Source organism: Podarcis filfolensis, assembly GCF_964270895.1.
Source record: "Podarcis filfolensis genome assembly, chromosome: 8".
In the NCBI taxonomy this organism is placed as follows: domain Eukaryota; kingdom Metazoa; phylum Chordata; class Lepidosauria; order Squamata; family Lacertidae; genus Podarcis; species Podarcis filfolensis.
In genome coordinates this window covers 67,134,884-67,151,736 of record NC_139611.1, presented here as the reverse complement: position 1 = coordinate 67,151,736, position 16,853 = coordinate 67,134,884, and the positions used below count along the sequence as shown (strand labels likewise).

Sequence of the window (16,853 nt, the reverse complement as noted above, 5' to 3'; positions counted from 1 at the left end):
TTTCTTGTCTGTCTCTGGACCAATACAAAAATAAACCGTTCCCTACTGCTTATTGCATTGTAGTTTATATGCCAGATCTATACTGCATGGTGCACCACTAGGGTTTTTTTTTTTAATGTTAGAATAAGCCTCGTAAATAAGTTTGCAGAGTTACTAGCCTGCTGGAGTGGCAGAGTAAGGATGGAGAGCTGCATTTTTATGCTATGTGCAGCAGCCCCTTTTGTTTCTACACTGCATGCAGCAGAGAGCCACTGCGCCCTTTCCTTCCTCTTCCAGTTCACTCATTTGCATAGAATTCTGTTTGCCTACATGGAATTACAGTCACCTGTGGCTACCAAACCAGTGTTTAAATACATGGCTGATTAAAATGTTTGCCCTGCCTTCCCTCCAGGGATCTATCCATGGTCTTGTCCAGGCGTCCCCAAACTCGGCCCTCCAGATGTTTTGGGACTACAATTCCCATCATCCCTGACCACTGGTCCCGTTAGCTAGGGATGATGGGAGTTGTAGTCCCAAAACATCTGGAGGGCCAAGTTTGGGGGTGCCTGGTCTTGTCCTCTTACCCTTACCACAACCCAGTGAAGCAGGTTGAGCTGAAGGTGAGTAACTGGCTCAGGGGCAAGATTTGTGACTGAGCAGGAAATTGAAATGGAGTCACCCTAACTGAAGTCAAAAGTTCCAGCCATTTCACTGCAGTTGCTCAGTGGTTTGAAGAACGCTGTAACAGCAACCTGATGTGGCAGCCTTTCATTCCATGGCTATACTGGGCTGTGAGCAATTCCTATCTAAAATCCTGACAAATTACTAGCAGTAAGTGTAAATACTGAGCTGGATGCAGGAGAATCATAGAGTTGGAAGGTGCCACGAGGGTGCAATGTCTCTGGAGCCTTTTCCCCCAACATGGATCTCAAAACAACGTCCCATGAGATTAAGAGTCTCATGCTCTACAACTGAGCTATCCCAGCTCTGTTTCAATATACAGAGCTTCCTATGATGTTCTAGCACATGGTTCAGCAGCCAAGTGGGATGTGTTCCCCTCCTTTCCTGAAGCAGCAAGACGATGGCAACAATAATGGTGCTGGACATAGTGGGCTAGAGGAGGCGCTACATTGGGGATATTGGAGACAAGAGGGTGTCTCAGAGAGGGAAGTGCATGTGAAAGAAAAAGGGGCCCTTGGCTTACGTTCCGTCTCCACCCCACTGGAATTTCATGTTACCCTGAAGTGGCAGCGCTATCAAGAGGCTTCAAGTGAAATTTTAGACGGGATACATGTCATCCAGCCTTTCAAAGCATCTCCTCTGTGTGAAAGGCAGGAAGAGTGATGGATGGGCCAAATGAGTTTCAAGCAAATGTAATATTTGAGAAATTTAATGGGGCACAACTTCAACACATTCCCTTTTGGCATTCTCAGCAGCACAGCAAGTCTAGGTGTGAGCAATGTTTAATCCTTTCTGTGAAAGCATAATGGGTCGCTGCTAGCCAACTGTTTTCCAAAGGGTCAACACAGCTACTTTGGGTATTTTTTTTGGAAGAAGAGGATTTTGCACCACCTGAAGGCAGGACTTGATTCCATTATGGGAAATCCTCTCCAGTCTCTAAGGAAAGCTATCCAATGTGGCTTCTATTGAACTTTTGCCTAGCACACCTCAAATTAATTTCTGACTTGGCTAATTGCAGGGCTACCTAGTTTGTCTTAATTCCTGTTTTTTGAGCTATCAAGGAACATTGATGTGCATCTAAGAATGGAGACACACCTGGGTAACAGCCAGCACTATGTTTTCAGGGATGGGAAATCACCCATTGTTAATTCTTCCTTTAAGCGATTCATATACTGCTTAATTACCAAAGTTTCCTAGAAGGCCTTGGCGCAACTTGATACCTGCATAGCAGCTAAAAGAACCTCACTTGAATGCCTGCTACCTCTTTGCCACCCTGCCTTTTTTCGTAAGACTGTGGCTGGCAGAGGGAGCACCATCCATCTGAGGCCAGATTTCTGTAGAGAGGAGCACAGGAGAACACAGGAATAAGATGTCCTCTGCATGATGCCAATAAGGAGAGGGAACGCGGAGGAAGAGCTTTCCCTTAGGAAAACACCAAAAGAAGTATCAGACAAGTAGGAAGAGAACAATGTGAGGGCAGTATCAATAGATACAAAATTCAGAATGAGACTGACTTTCAAAATTAGCATCTCTAGGCACACTTGCGAGAGAGGTTATTCTGGCTCAATGAATTTGACTTTAAAAATAAAATGAAAATGATGCATTTGTTTTCAAAAGGGACACACTGATGCTTTGATCAAAGCACCCTTCAAAAAAGACCGGTCTGGGGCTTAACTGCTAAATCACTTGCATTTGTTCCCTTCCTGTCAACAGAATTTTTTATCTTACCATTAAAAAAAGGTGAGGGGGATGAAAAGGTAATGCTTCCAAAAGACTTGCTGAAACGCCCTGACGAAGTGTATTTAAAAGGGTCCCAACCTTTCTGCCTTTTATACTATTCAGGACGTCACTTTCTTCCATTGCCACAAAGAAGCAAAATAAAGGACGGTATTAGCAGCCCAAAATCTCCCATGCGGGATTTAGCACATAAAAGACTTTATTTCTTTCCGTTTAAAGATTCCACAGACATTTATACACACACACACACATATACAGGTGATTTTTTTATCATCATTTTCCCTCTTCCTTGACCTCTTATGTATTATGCAGCAAAATCATTCAGCGCAGCCTTTAATTCCCCCCAGCTGCTCTCCCACAGGTTTGGGTCCCCAGCAGCATTTATCTTTAGTCCCATACGTTGTGCGCAACTTCATTCTCTTCCTGGGTTGTATTGAAATGCTTTTGGAAGGAAAATAATCCCTTTGTTACTCAGAGTTTCAGGCTTGGCAAGCTTAATCCTGGGGCAAATAAAGCAACTGGCTTCTCTATTCTCATGCTTTCTACCAAGGGACTTCCCTGTCTCAGGTTCATTCATTTGCCCAGGTCCCAAACTATCCTTCAGTGTGACAGAGGGCTCCTCCAGGTGTCCTATTAATTAGGAATTGATGACCATTTTTGCACATGATGGTATCAGGGCATTTGTACGTGACCCCTCTCTCAGTACTGTTTGCTCCTGCAAAAATTCAGATCGGGCACACTGCTTTGATTCCAATCGGTGTGTGCCCCTTAACTTCTTGTTGAAATACTATAACTATTTACACCACAGACGTTCTGTTTCTGTTTTATTTTGCCCTGCTTTTTGTGTTCTATTTATTTTATTATTGCATTTATATCCCACCGTTTTCTCCTAGGAACTCAAGGTGGTGTACATAGTTCTTCCCCTCCTCATTTAATCCCCACAACAAACCTGTAAGGTACGTAAGGTTGAGAAGCAGAGACTGGCCCAAGATCGCCCAGTGAGCTTAATGGCCGAAGAGATTTGAACCCTGGTCTCCCAGGCTCTATTCCAAGAGGGCATCTCCAAACAGCAATACAGTCATACCTTGGTTTTCCAGATAAAATGTGTGTGCAAGCCAGTATAAATTCACAATTAATACACTATGATTGGGTCAATTATATGTTGCAACACACACACACACACACACACACACACACACAGCCTGAGCTCATGCATGGTTTTCCTCAAGCATTTGCATTTTAGGTTGCGTCATAGTCCACCAAATCCATCTTTACCACCTTGTTTGCTGGTTGCCATTTAACACTAATTCAGTCCATGTATTTGGTTCATCGAGGTTTGTCTATATGGAGCAGGGGTGGGCAGAAAGGTTAGGTTCTGCTAGGAAACCTCTGGCCGATTGCAATTCGGGATAGAAAGATCTGCCAACTTTGGTTTCCTCGGTTTCTCATTTTATCAGTCTTAAATTTCTGTAAGTGCCCCACCTTGAGAACCGTCTTTCCAAACTTGGTGGTGATATCCAACAGGTAGCCAAACCTATAGATGTTACAGGATGGGCAGAGCGGAGAAACACCCCACCACCACGAGCCTTGCCTCACACATTACCAAAGCCATTCATTTAGGCAGTGTTTTTTTCTAGGGGGGGACGCAGGGGTACGCGTACCCCTAAACATTTTGTGAATCTTTGTACTTTTGTCCATTTAAAGTATTTATTTCTCCCGATTTGAACTATAAAATGGTGATTTTCTTGAGTCAAAATGAGAGTACCCCTAAACATTTTTTGGGGGGGAGCACTGCATTTAGGTTCAAGACTCCATTCACAAGTAAAGGAAAAGGTAAAGGGACCCCTGACCATTAGGTCCAGTTGTGGCCGACAGTGCCTGTCTAATCAGAAATTCAAGATCCCAACAGCAGCCCCTAATGTCAAGAAAATTAACAGCAACATATCTGCAAAGGCATTGCATCTGCAAGGGAAGCTCAGCTCAGTTTGCAGGAGGAGCCCCAGCTGAGCCCCAGGTCTCCAACAAAGGAAAACAGGGTAGGCGCCAATACCAAATGTAGCAATTCACTGATAAATGTATCCATGTACTGGCTCAATGGGAAAACTTTAGAAATTCATATTACTCATATCAATCTTCTCAGTTCCAATGGTATTTAGGACCCAGGGAAGTGAGGTACAAGGGGAAGGGTTAGTGAGCCCACCATAAGCCCTGAGATGTACAGTCATGTCAGCAGGTCCTTTGAAAGGAGTCATGACCGGGAGATATCCTGCCCCAAGAGCGTCAGACAGATAACCATCTCAATCACAATGCCTTCTCACCCCATAATGGGATGAAGCCTGGACAAGACTAAGGGGTGTGTATGACTTGACTCAGGGACCAGGGAACTGTAAATACTTTCCTTTGTACTGTGATGGAGTACAGGTGAAAGACTATATTTGATTGACAGGGGCATTCCTGGAGACCACACCTTTTATGTGACATATCTATGATGTCTTGATGATGCTTCTGGAAATGTACTATGGGAAACTTTTAAAAAGCTGATGTAACAATTGATCAGGGCTTCTGGCTGCTTTGTCTTTGTGGTAGTGGGAAGTCTTGTTGCAATTGTAGGACGGGAGTGGCGCTGTGGTCTAAACCACTGAGCCTAGGGCTTGCCAATTGGAAGGTCGGCGGTTCGAATCCCCGCCATGGGGTGAGCTCCCGTTGTTCGGTCCCTGCTCCTGCCAACCTAGCAGTTCAAAAGCACGTCAAAGCGCAAGTAGATAAATAGGTACCCCTCCAGCGGAAAGGTAAATGGCGTTTCTGTGCCCTGCTCTGGTTTTGCCAGAAGTATAAGAAGAGGAAGAAGAAGAGTTTGGATTTTATATCCCACTTTATCACTACCCGAAGGAGTCTCAAAGCGGCTAACAATCTCGTTTCCCTTCCTCCCCCACAACAAACACTCTGTGAGGTGAGTGGGGCTGAGAGACTTCAGAGAAGTGTGACTAGCCCAAGGTCACCCAGCAGCTGCATGTGGAGGAGCAGAGACACAAACCCGGTTCACCAGATTATGAGTCTACCACTCTTAACCACTACACCATACTGGCTCTAAGAAGTGGCTTAGTCATGCTGGCCACATGACCTGGAAGCTGTCTGCAGACAAACGCCGGCTCCCTCGGCCTATAGAGCGAGATGAGCGCCGCAACCCCAGAGTCATCTGTGACTGGACTTAATGGTCAGGGGTCCCTTTACCTTTTAGGGTGCTCCAAGGACTCCCTTTTACATAGAGAACAGACAGACAGACAGACAGACAGACAGACAAGCCGCTTTCCCAAATCTGTATTGGATAAAACAGGTGTATCTGTTTTCGCTGGAAATTAATGGAACAACAGAGAATGGGCTGCAAATCGAAGCAATTGTGCTCTCCCCAGTGCCTCCTGAGGAGCAAGAACACTGGAGGACATTTGCATCTGCCTGTTTATGTACTCCAAATCCCTGGGCCTATAAACGACCTGTGATAAGAATTTAATAGCTTCTGTACAGACAGATGCAAAGCTCACCCCTTATCTCTTGGCTCTAAAAATCCCTCTTTGAAGAAATATTGCTTGAGAAAGTACTTTCTCGATAGCACCGGGAAGGTTCAGCAATACAGCTATGGCCAAAAATAAAAGGATCCCCCCCCACCCTTGGCAAAACAGAGCAAATCTGGGAGGAGGTAGGGAAAGCAAAATAATCATAATTGTGCTCATGTATCCCTCTACTGGGTACCTAATCTGCATTTAAAAGACTATATAAATATGTATTTTATGCTCGCTGTGCCTCAAAAAACACCAGGAAATACTTTGCTATGGGTTCTATTTTTTCAACAAACCTGACATAATTTGGTATATTGAAAGAGCTGTTTCTCTTGGCTAGTTTGAAACATTTCTGTATGTGGGAAGAGGGTTTGTCATTGTCATCAGTTTAATTCAAGACCTTAGGCAAACTAGTTGAGCAAACATTTTCGAAAACACACAGGGAGTTCTGATCCTTGGAGTTCTTGATTTTAAATGGGGGTGTCCTACTGCAAAAAAAAAAAATAAAAAAAATTCACAGCATGCAGCTTTACTGTTTAAGTGGCAACAGCACTTGGGACACCTGCAGCAGAAATCTTCTAGACAGTTAATCTGAAGGAGCCCTGGGCTGTTCCCATCAGTATACTGATGACAGACAGCTCTACTCCATTACATCTGAACCAGGAGAGGCTGTGCAAGCCCTGAACCACTGGTAAGGCATGTAATTTTAGGGGGCTAAACTTTATTTTTCAAAATTTCTTCACTGAGGGCAGGGGTCTTAAGAATATGTTTTTGGGTGTGAGGAATTCAAATATGGTATTATTTTTTGATTGGACAACATTTAGCTTGGTTAATCTATGTTTGATTAAAAAGCACCTAAATTGCTCTCGGAAAACAATAAAAAAATAATTTTACCTTCTGAAAATTTCAGGTAGTGCTGAATTTTTTGTTTTGCTTTTTCTGCATAAAACATATCCTACTAAGCATGCAACATTACCTTGTAATCATAAAACAACATTAGAAAGCAATGGCGCCAGTTAATTTAAACCAAATGTAAAAGAAATTTAAGCAACTTTCATCAAGTCTTGCTTTGATTCACTGACTTTGGCCTCTGATGTAGCCCTCACATTTCTCATTTCTTTTCATTTGCCTTTTAATTTGTATGCCACCTTTCTATATTACTATGCACAAGACAGTTTACAGCAACAAAATGTACAACCAAGATCACACACCTTATGTGTATACACCTACCTGCTTCCTTGTTTCGCACACCTCTCTATAGACTGAACCTGACAGGGCCATCAGTTAACTTATTTACTTCCGCTGTTGTAAGTTTACATGTCAAAGGAGGTTCATAGACCCCGTCAGAACAGTCTATGAGCAACAACAGGGATGAAATACTGGAGTTGACGGAAGGTGCCCTTCTCAGATGTACAGAAAGATCTGAGTTGGGACTTCAGAGAGCGACAACTCTCTGCCAATTAATTTGCTCATATGTGTGAATGTCCCCAGTCCTGTTATCTGTTTAGGAGCCATTGTAGGTCAATCCACACTGGTTAGGATGGAAGAAGAAGAAGAAGAAGAACAACAACTACTACTACTACTACTACTACTACAACCACAACTACTACTACTACTACAACTACAACTACAACAACTACTAATGGACAAGTAATATAACTGCAAGTACTTGGCAACCATTTTTAATGATTTTTATGCAATTTTTTCACACATTTTTTCACACAAAAATTAGTAAGTTTAAATTAATGGAAATTCCACAAAAAAACCCTCAAAAAGTCACTATTTTAATGTGGTTATTTACCAAACCAAACCAAAATATGTTAATTTAACCAATACATCTTTTGAATTCCCAAGTCATGTTACAACTTGTTAGCACCCCTCATTTTTGGAATTTGAAAGTTGCAAAATTCAACATGCCCTAGAAGCTGTAAACACAGAGGTATGTCTTGCTAGGTGCTGAACCTAAGCTGGGACTCCTCTAGAAACCTAATGGGGACGCAAGATCTGATCAAGTGTTCATGCTTTGAGCCCCTCCACCCTATGCTCAGGTTATACATATACATATACATATACATATACATATGAATAAAACCATATATCATAAAGAGGCTTCAGTGACCTTCATTCTAAAGAAACTGAACCTGAGGCATGTGTTGACACCCTGGAAGTCTTCCTCTGTTTGGAGATTGAGATGTGCATGACAGGATATTGAAAGGCACAAGAAAAAGTGTCTTAACCTGTTGCAGATAAACAAAACTTTCAGTTGCCAAATATATTGCAACCAACTGAAAGCTTGCTTGTCTGGGAGAGTGTGTTTTCATCTGTCTTTCAATACATGCTGTAATTTGTCACTGTGTTCAGAAGCTGTTTTATCTCGCTGTTGAGCAACTGAAAGAGTAGTTTGCCTCATTTGAATAATCTGAAATAGTTTGCCTGTTGTATTTACTTCTGTCTTTTAATATACCTTGCATTTTATCATTGTGTATAGAAGATGGTTTACTTTGTTACTTTTTTGTGTGCACAATTATATATTGAATTGAATTTGCAGTGTTTGATGGTCCTAACTGTGCATATTGTGTTCTGGTCTGAATGGTCCTCATTCTTAGATTCTGCCTAACTTACACAGCACACAAGACATCCCTAAATCATTATAAAATCAAAGGGTCTCTGCATCACAATTACCATGAAATGAGAAACATCTCTCTAAAAATCGTTATTATTTTCCAGGACTGTGCCATAACATTCACATGAACCTTCCTGCAATTAATGGGAGATCCTTCTCTAGGTGCACCCCATGCCCGGGGTTAGATAGGTGGGAACATGAATAGAAGTCCTTTCCAGTAGTGGCACCTAAATTCGCTCCTTTAGCATATATGTTCATGTCAACCTTTTAGGCAGTTTGAGGGTTTGACTGGCATTTGATTTGTTCTATATAGATTCTGGTGTGTTTTGCTGTTTTATTATGTTGTTTCATTGTAACATATTGTGGTATTCTTTTACAGTGGTACCTCGGGTTAAGTACTTAATTCGTTCTGGAGGTCCGTACTTATCCTGAAACTGTTCTTAACCTGAAGCACCACTTTAGCTAATGGGGCCTCCTGCTGCTGCCGTGCCACCAGAGCACAATTTCTGTTCTCATCCTGAAGGAAAGTTCTTAACCTGAAGCACTATTTCTGGGTTAGCGGAGTCTGTAATCTGAAGTGTATGTAACCTGAAGGTACCACTGTATATCCATCTTGACCCTTTGTAGAAACTGGGCTATGCATACATATATACTGTGACTTGTATCCAATGCAGTGTTAAGTATCTTGTCATCGCAAGAATTTAAGTGTGTGAGATGGGACATTCCCCCCTCTCCTCCCCCTGTGTGCCCCTATATTTGTTCTGAGGTTCCCCCCAAACCTTTGAAGCAGATTTAGGGAAGGGGAAGGTGCAGGAATAAGTCCTGTTGTGGGAATAAGTCCTGTTGCACTAATAGGACAGTTACTTAGCACTGCACTGCATACAAATCATAATAAATGCATGCATTTCTTGTTGTCTATTCAGTAATTTTATTGAAAGCATTTTTATCCTGCTCTTCAGCTGGAAATGCTCCCAGAACAGCTTACATAAATAAATATATATCAGATTAGTTTGGAGAATGTTCCTGAAGAACTGTGATGTCTGCCATTGAAACATTTAAAGATAGAAGTGTATATCTGAGTATTATATCCCTACCCATCTTGTATCTTCTTCCATGTCCTCCCTCCCAAAAAAATTATCCCCCTTGATTGTCTCATAACTGGACAAAAAGGCAGGATACAAATCTTTCAAAACATATAAACAAATAAAATCTATCTGCAGCTGTATAAACTGTAAAGCAATAGGAATGCTAAATCATCCGACAGACTTCGGTAGATTATGCATACTAGATATACTCATGGCAAGCCAGTTGTACTATTTCAGTTACAATCGATCCTTTCACTTTCAGCACAAAAGATAAAGGAAGATCAGCTCCGGTCACTCCAATCAAAACAGGGCTCATTTGGGAATCAATTGGCTGGGGGAGAAATGGGCAAACAGAAGTTTGGACTCTAAAAGGAAGCTGCTTCTTTTAATTCAGTGATACCAAAGTAAAGGGTTTTTGCGGTAGCACCAGCTGAGGTGAGCGACACCGACTTGTCCATCAAATTGGATGCATTATGCTAAACTCTTATCACCACGCCACAGCTTTAAAAAGATGAAGCCTGAAGACATATGTGAGCAATTATTTCGAACAGCCGTTATGACATTGTTGCTACACCACTGTATAAAACCTCAGCAAGCACATTGCTTTGTACTATCTATGAAGCTGTCACTTTCCAGAAGATCTAGAATGGGCTATTTTGGACAAAATCATTACAGCACACACACATACCCCACCCAAATTAAATTTTTCGTATCGTGTTAACATAAACCACTTTGAAAACCTATCAAAGCTGTGCCAAAGTTCCACACGTTGTGAACTTCCTCATTAGAGTGGCCCCTGTTACGTACTTTGAAATGGCTTTGCAAACCTGGTTAGAAGGATTGTACTAACCATAATATGCAGGTTTGAACCACAGAATCATGGAGTTGGAAGGGACCCCTATCTAGTATAGGAAAATGCAGCTAAGTGGTTCTGTGGAGCAGGCAGGATGGAATATGGGGAAGGGCCATAAGTCAGTGGTAGAGCATCTGCTGTAAATGCAGGTCACAGTCCTATCTCCAGGTAGGGAGCATCTCCAGGTAGGGCTGGGGGAGAACCCTATCTTAAATCCTGGAGAGCCACTACCAGTTAGTGTAGGCAATACTGAGCTGGATGGACCAGTGGTTTGACTCAGGCTGTGTATAGACTAACCTGTTTGTAGTTCAAAAATGTAGGTTTTTCTCAATCTGCAATCATTTGTGCTAGTCCTCAACATACTGCTTTCAATCTAGATTGATTCTAGATCCTGCTGTCCACAGGGGTGGGTGTGGTTACTTGATACACACTTGAAATCCCTTCTCCTTATTATGTTATCCATGCCTGCACACAGGTGAATGAAGAAGGAAGTGGTGATTGTGATCTCCGTATGTGCCTAACCACAATGTCGTTGGCCAGGTATGAACCACATGCTTTTGTTTTCATCTGACTCAAGAGCCCTGTGGTGGAAAGTGGCACAAACCAACAAAACACACACAAACAGGAAAATGGTATAAACTGCCCTACATTGGGGAGATCTCTGTCTGGTTCAATGACAAATTAGCAACTTTGACATGGATAGACTAGCTCAGTTTGATGGACTTGACCGAAGGACACTGATGATAACTGCCGCTAATAAATCCATTGTGGGTATATTTAAATTAATAAATGTTACAGCACAGTCCCATAGACCCCATAAACGGATACAGGATTGCAGCCTTAAGAGCAGAAGACACCATAAACTTGTTTGTGCACACATGCAGATGTGTGTGTCTGTGTGTTGTATGAGTTACACCAGTGTGGTGCTATGCATGTTTTGTTGTTGTTGTTTAGTCGTTTACTTGCCAGTAATTCCTATTAAATTTGATGGGATTTCCCCCCATGTATAGGATTGCAACTAAAATGTACCAGCATGCTGCCTAACCATCAGCAGAATTATGATTCTAACATCAAATCAGATATGCAGATTAGGCAAAATATGTGCTCCCGTTTAGTGAATTTTAATAGCAGGTTTTAATAGTATCTCACTCTAGCAATCAAGACTAGTTTAACATGTATTTCATGTGAGCCATTTAGCTTCTCATGTATCATCTTCCTTCGATCCCATTTTCATTTAAATTGTAACAGTTTCAGGCCTGCTTGAGGCTTTATTTTTCCCTGCATTATAGATGTGTCTTACAACTCCAATGGGAGAAGAATCTTTTTATTGGGGGAAAATATTGTTATTGTTTTAGCATTCAGACATAACTGAGCAATAAAGTGTTCCCAATTATGGAGGTAAACAACTTGAACAAATGGCAAGATAACAAAAATACCATGCATTAAAAGTGGCAAGACAATCATGACCGCATGACAAGACTTACTGAATCATAAAAGCTGCTGTAGATGCAAAAACAGCCTTGGGTGCAAATTTGGTAAGGGGCGTTGGATGTGAACACATAAACCCTGAAAGTTATTTTCTTCATTATCAAATCCCAACCCTTTTAAAAGACAAGTAATACATCAGAACTCACAAGCGTAACTGTATGACATGCATGTGGATACGATACCAGGGGAAAGAGGTCTAAACCAATCCTGTTGCCACATTAAAAAACTGAAAAAGGAGCCGCTGTTCTTGAAAGCAGGGATGTCGAACCTGCAACCAGAGCTGGCCTGCTCATGAAGCAGCTGCTTCAGGCGGCAGAATCCCATGGGCTGGGGTCACGGCTTCTGGTGAGATCTTGCGGATCTCTTGCATAGGTGCCCATTCCTTGGGGCCCTGGGTGCCCGAGAACCCACAAAATTCCCCATGAAGGAGCTGGGCACTCACAATTTCAGTGCCAGGGCCATGCACGCTGCATGGCACCCACGACCCCGGGCACCCATGGTCGCGGGGCCAAGTCAGCACTCCTGATCTCTTGCAAGATCTCATGTAGCTTGCACCAGATCTCACCAGATCTCTGCCAGACCTCCCCTGGAAGCTGCTGCCTCATGACCCCAGTAAGCGAGGCTTAGGCAGCACTGGGCGATGGCACCTTCCCGTTTTGCCTCAGGTGGCCAAACAGGATGAGCCACCCCTGTGTGGGACACCCCCCGCCCCCACAAGATGCTGTTGGACTCCAACTCCCAGCATGACCATGGGGCAGGAAGGATGGGAGCTGTAGGTCAGCAACATCCTATGGGCCAGAATCCCCATGCCCACAAGATTCAGGAGGTGTGTGTGTGTGTGTTTGTGTGGCAACTTGTGTCACGCAAAAAAACTCCCCTCCCAAGTCGCCTGCCAAAAACATCCCCCTGCCGCCCCCCAGGAGCCGGCCGATGCGCGCGCTCCCGCCTGAGCCTCGCGCCCCTCCCACCCTCATCCCCTCGCTCGCGCGCGCTCCGCCGCCTCCACTCCGGGCCTCAATCCCTCGGGTTCCCTCACAAACCGGCCGGAACGGCCCGCGCCGCCCCAGTTGTTACGCGCATGCGCCTTGGCCGCTCCGAGCACCGCTCCGGTAAGAGGGAAGAGTGGAAGGAGGGGGGAGGGGGCGGGTGAAGAATTGTTGTGGGAGTTTAAAGGAGAAGAGTCCAGCGAGGGGAGGAGGTGAGTAGGGAAAAGAGATGGGGAGTGCGGGGGGGGGGGTGTCGGCCAGGAAGGAACCCCTCTTCGTACTTCGAATTCAGTTTTGGGGGGGATGGAATGGGACGGGAGGAAAAGAGGATTACTTTGTGCATGGGGAGGGCGGGGGGCCCTCGTCTTTTGTCGTCGTCGTCCCCACCCCCCGTCGCCGCCGCCGCTTCGCGTGCGCTGCACACACCGTTAGGCGGCGCTTCCTCCCGCCATTTTGAGAAGAAAGTGAGGAGGAGGAAGGGGGGGGTCTGTCCCATTAAGTGCGCTCAACACCCCCCCCCCCAATCGGAGTGAGTCGGTAGGTAAATGAGTGAGCGACGGAGTGGGGGCTCCCAACCCCCCACCTCGACCCAGGACTCGGAAACTGCCCCTTCCCCTCATTTAACTCTGGTTCCGCCTCGGACACCGCCGGGCTCCCCAAGTTCTGTGGGGAAGTTTGAAGAGGATGCCAAGTTGTCTTTCCTCTCCGCTCGCCCCCGTCCCGGCCACCCGCCGCATCTTCCTTCTTCCCCATCCCATAATTTCTGCTTTGTGCTTGGGTGGGTGGGTGAGGTTTCCCTTCTCTCCCCTCCCCACCCCACAACCACCAAAAAACAAAAACAAAGGTCTTGATGGGTGGCTGTGTTAGGCTTACCCTTGCTTACCTGCGAGTAAGTCCCATTGGAGTCCCCGGAGGTTGTTTTTGTTCATTTAAAGTTGAGAGATGTCTAATGTTTCACAGTCAGGCAACAGCAAATGTCCGGTGGCATCTTCAAAGACTTGTTGTGACAGGAGGTTTTGTTTACCCCTCCATCCCACCCACCCCGTATTTTCCTGATGTGTAAAAAAATATGGAGAGAAAACTATTATGTGGAGGGGGGGTGAGAGAGAGTGTCTTATTCCTGGCTATTCCTGTGGTATGGAACTGTTGCAAACTGTGACCCCAGGAAGCTGCCTATATTCCTGGTCAGATTATAGTGTCTGTTGATCTTGAATTGAAACCTGGGGCCTTCTACACGCAGCACTTGTGCTTTCGCTGAGCAGTGCTCCATCTCCTACTTGCACGGATAATAATGCATATATGGCACAAACAGCCACAGGGCTGTTAGGAGGGGAGTCTTACATGCCCTCTAGACCAAATTGCTGCTCGCTGTAGGAAATCCAGAGTTAGAGCATCCCAATCAGAGGGCAATCCAGTCTTGAAGATCTCCAGTGAGGGGAGCTGCCTGCTCCTCTATGTAATTAGTTCCATTATCCGACTGCTTTTACTGTTACGAAGTTTCTCCTATTGGGCAATTGAAATCTATTCTTCTGTAACTTAAGCCCATTAGATCTACCCCTTCTGAGGAGCAGAGAACAAGTCTTTGTCCTCTTTTATGTGACAGCCTTTTAAGTATTTGAAAAGTGCTATCATTTTCTCCCTCCATCTTCTCTTTTTTTAGGCTCAACATATTCAGTTTCTTCAACCTTTCCTCACAGGAGTTGTATTCTCCAGTGCAATGTCCAGGACTGAATACAGTTCTTCAGATGGGATCTGACTAGTGCAGAGGTGTACAGAAAAAATGTAAACCGTGGAGCCAAACTGCAGAGCTCAAAAGTATACATGTCACAGATTGTAGCTCTGGCATTTAATGGTCCTATTGTTTACATTTTTTTTCTTTACGCCTGTATATATGTATGTCTGCTAGCTGAGAATGGCAATTGATGAAATAGGTTCTGGGCCACAAAAGCTTATGTCATAATAAACCTGTTGGTCTTTAAAGTGTCACAGGACTCCCCATTGTTCACAACAAAGTGTGTACTCTCTAGGGAGCTGTAGCCAATTCTGCATGGCTCTTTGATTAGTGTGCAGTACTATGAAACATGGTTTTAAATAAGGGGTTGTCTTTTTCACATATTGCATTATATGTACCCTTAAAGAATTTTAGATTTACAGCAAAAAATATAATATATAATTTGTCCTTGAAGATGTCTCAGATGTGGATTCTGGCTGGCCAGCTGCAACAGTCTGTACTAATGCCACTGTGCACTTCTGAATTTCAGGAAAGGATAAGCAATACATTCCTCATCCCCCTCTGCTGATAGGCCAGATAATTCCACAGAAAGGTTGCATTAACGCAGGATCTGAAGTAATGGGTGCAAATTTCACCAACTAACTTAATATGTAGTCATATACAAGTCACTATCTCTTAGCCCCCTTCCTGCAATATGATTATATGACTGGTGTACTTTACAAGGCTATTGTAAAGATTACTGCAAAAATATATTCTAAGCACTCTGAGTGCTTAATCCTGTCTTGGCAGGATTATTGACTTTTGGTGGAAGAAGTCAATAATCTTCAGCAGGCTCTGCTGAAACCATTGTAGTCCCTTTGGGAGTTAATATATAGCAGAATAAAACCTCTAATTGTACCTTTACACTCCCTAAGTGTACATTCAAAATGAATTACTTTAAAGCAGGAGATAGGCCAGGGAAGCTGTTTTCTTGCTTGCAAAGATCTTTAGTAAGAATTATAGAACTATATGTTTTCAGCCAAAATCATACTATGTTTTGAAATAGTTGACCATGTTCCAGTACAGAGCTTCTGTGAAATCAAACCCTTAATTTCCACGGGGCTTAAATGCTTATACACGTGCATTTGCATTGTGGCCATTTCCTTGTCAGGAGCCTCAACTGGCACTCTTTGGCAAGTAGTTACAGGGCTATGACAAAAATCAGGTGTAACTAAACTTTTCTTGAACTTCACTCTCATCCTGTAGAAATCATTCTTGCAATGAATGGGTTTACATGCATGCAGAAGTTCTAGTGTGGTGAAATAATTGTATAAGAATTAGAGTTGCAAGGGATAACAGCAGGTAGAGAGATATATACAGGGAAATAGCAAGGCGCAAAGGCCATTCTAGCAGGACATTATTCCCACCCTTCAATCCCTATTGTTTCTGCCCATGTGAATGGCCTGTGCTAATAGAATCAGTACAGTAAATTGATTTTGCTGGTAGAATTGCCTGTTTGTTTGTGTATTTCCTGATTCTGTGGGAAGGGGTGGGGTGGGGTGGGGGAATACAGTGTTCCTTGTGGCCTATGGCACAAAGAGCTGTGCAGAGGTTCCCCCTGAGACTTTCATTGAAAGAATGTAAGAACAGCCCTGCTGGATCAGGCCAAAGGTCCATCTAGTCCAGAATCCTGTTCACACTGGCCAACCAGATGTCTGTGGGAAGCCCATAAACAGGACCTAAGTGTGACAACACTCTCTTTTTGTGATGCCCAGCTACTGATATTCCGGGGCATACTGCAGAAAATTTGATTTCAGAATTAAGATAAAAACTTTTTCACTTGTAGGATGGGCTCAATAGTACATGTGTAGGAGGAGCCTGTGTTGCAAGTTTGTGCAGGTAGCTACAATTTAGAAAAGTTAGTTGCAGAGTTCTCTGGATGGGGCCATGGATTGATTAGACACTAGTCTGATAAAAGTTTGGTTATTTAACTATAGCTTTGTTAAGTCCCCCCCTCCCCCACGTATTGATGGTAGGAAGCATGTTCCTAGAATCCATGTTCATAGTGAAATATGCAAGTTACCTTCCGACCATGGTTTCAGATCATAGTTGGTGAGCTTAGTTGGGTTTGAATGTACAAACAAGTCAGAATTAAG

The 16,853-nt window shown here is 43.7% G+C and overlaps 2 protein-coding genes across 26 annotated transcripts in view; one reads left to right on the top strand and one right to left on the bottom strand.

The window, feature by feature from the left end:
* The window catches only part of LOC310769109 (putative transmembrane protein 244), a 57,932-nt gene extending 41,735 nt beyond the window's left edge, over window positions 1-16,197 (bottom strand). The window contains exon 1 of the mRNA XM_083628218.1: window positions 13,870-16,197. The gene's annotated coding sequence lies outside the window, so the exon portion shown is untranslated. The remainder of the gene's footprint in view (window positions 1-13,869) is intronic.
* LOC310768607 (lethal(3)malignant brain tumor-like protein 4) overlaps window positions 12,963-16,853 on the top strand; it is a 60,633-nt gene continuing 56,742 nt past the window's right edge. For 4 of the 25 annotated variants that reach the window (XM_083627026.1, XM_083627022.1, XM_083627030.1 and 1 more), the window contains exon 1: window positions 13,101-13,198. The gene's annotated coding sequence lies outside the window, so the exon portion shown is untranslated. Of the gene's footprint in view, window positions 13,524-16,853 lie in introns of all 25 variants that reach the window. The other 21 variants (XM_083627043.1, XM_083627037.1, XM_083627035.1 and 18 more) reach the window with 16 other exon arrangements.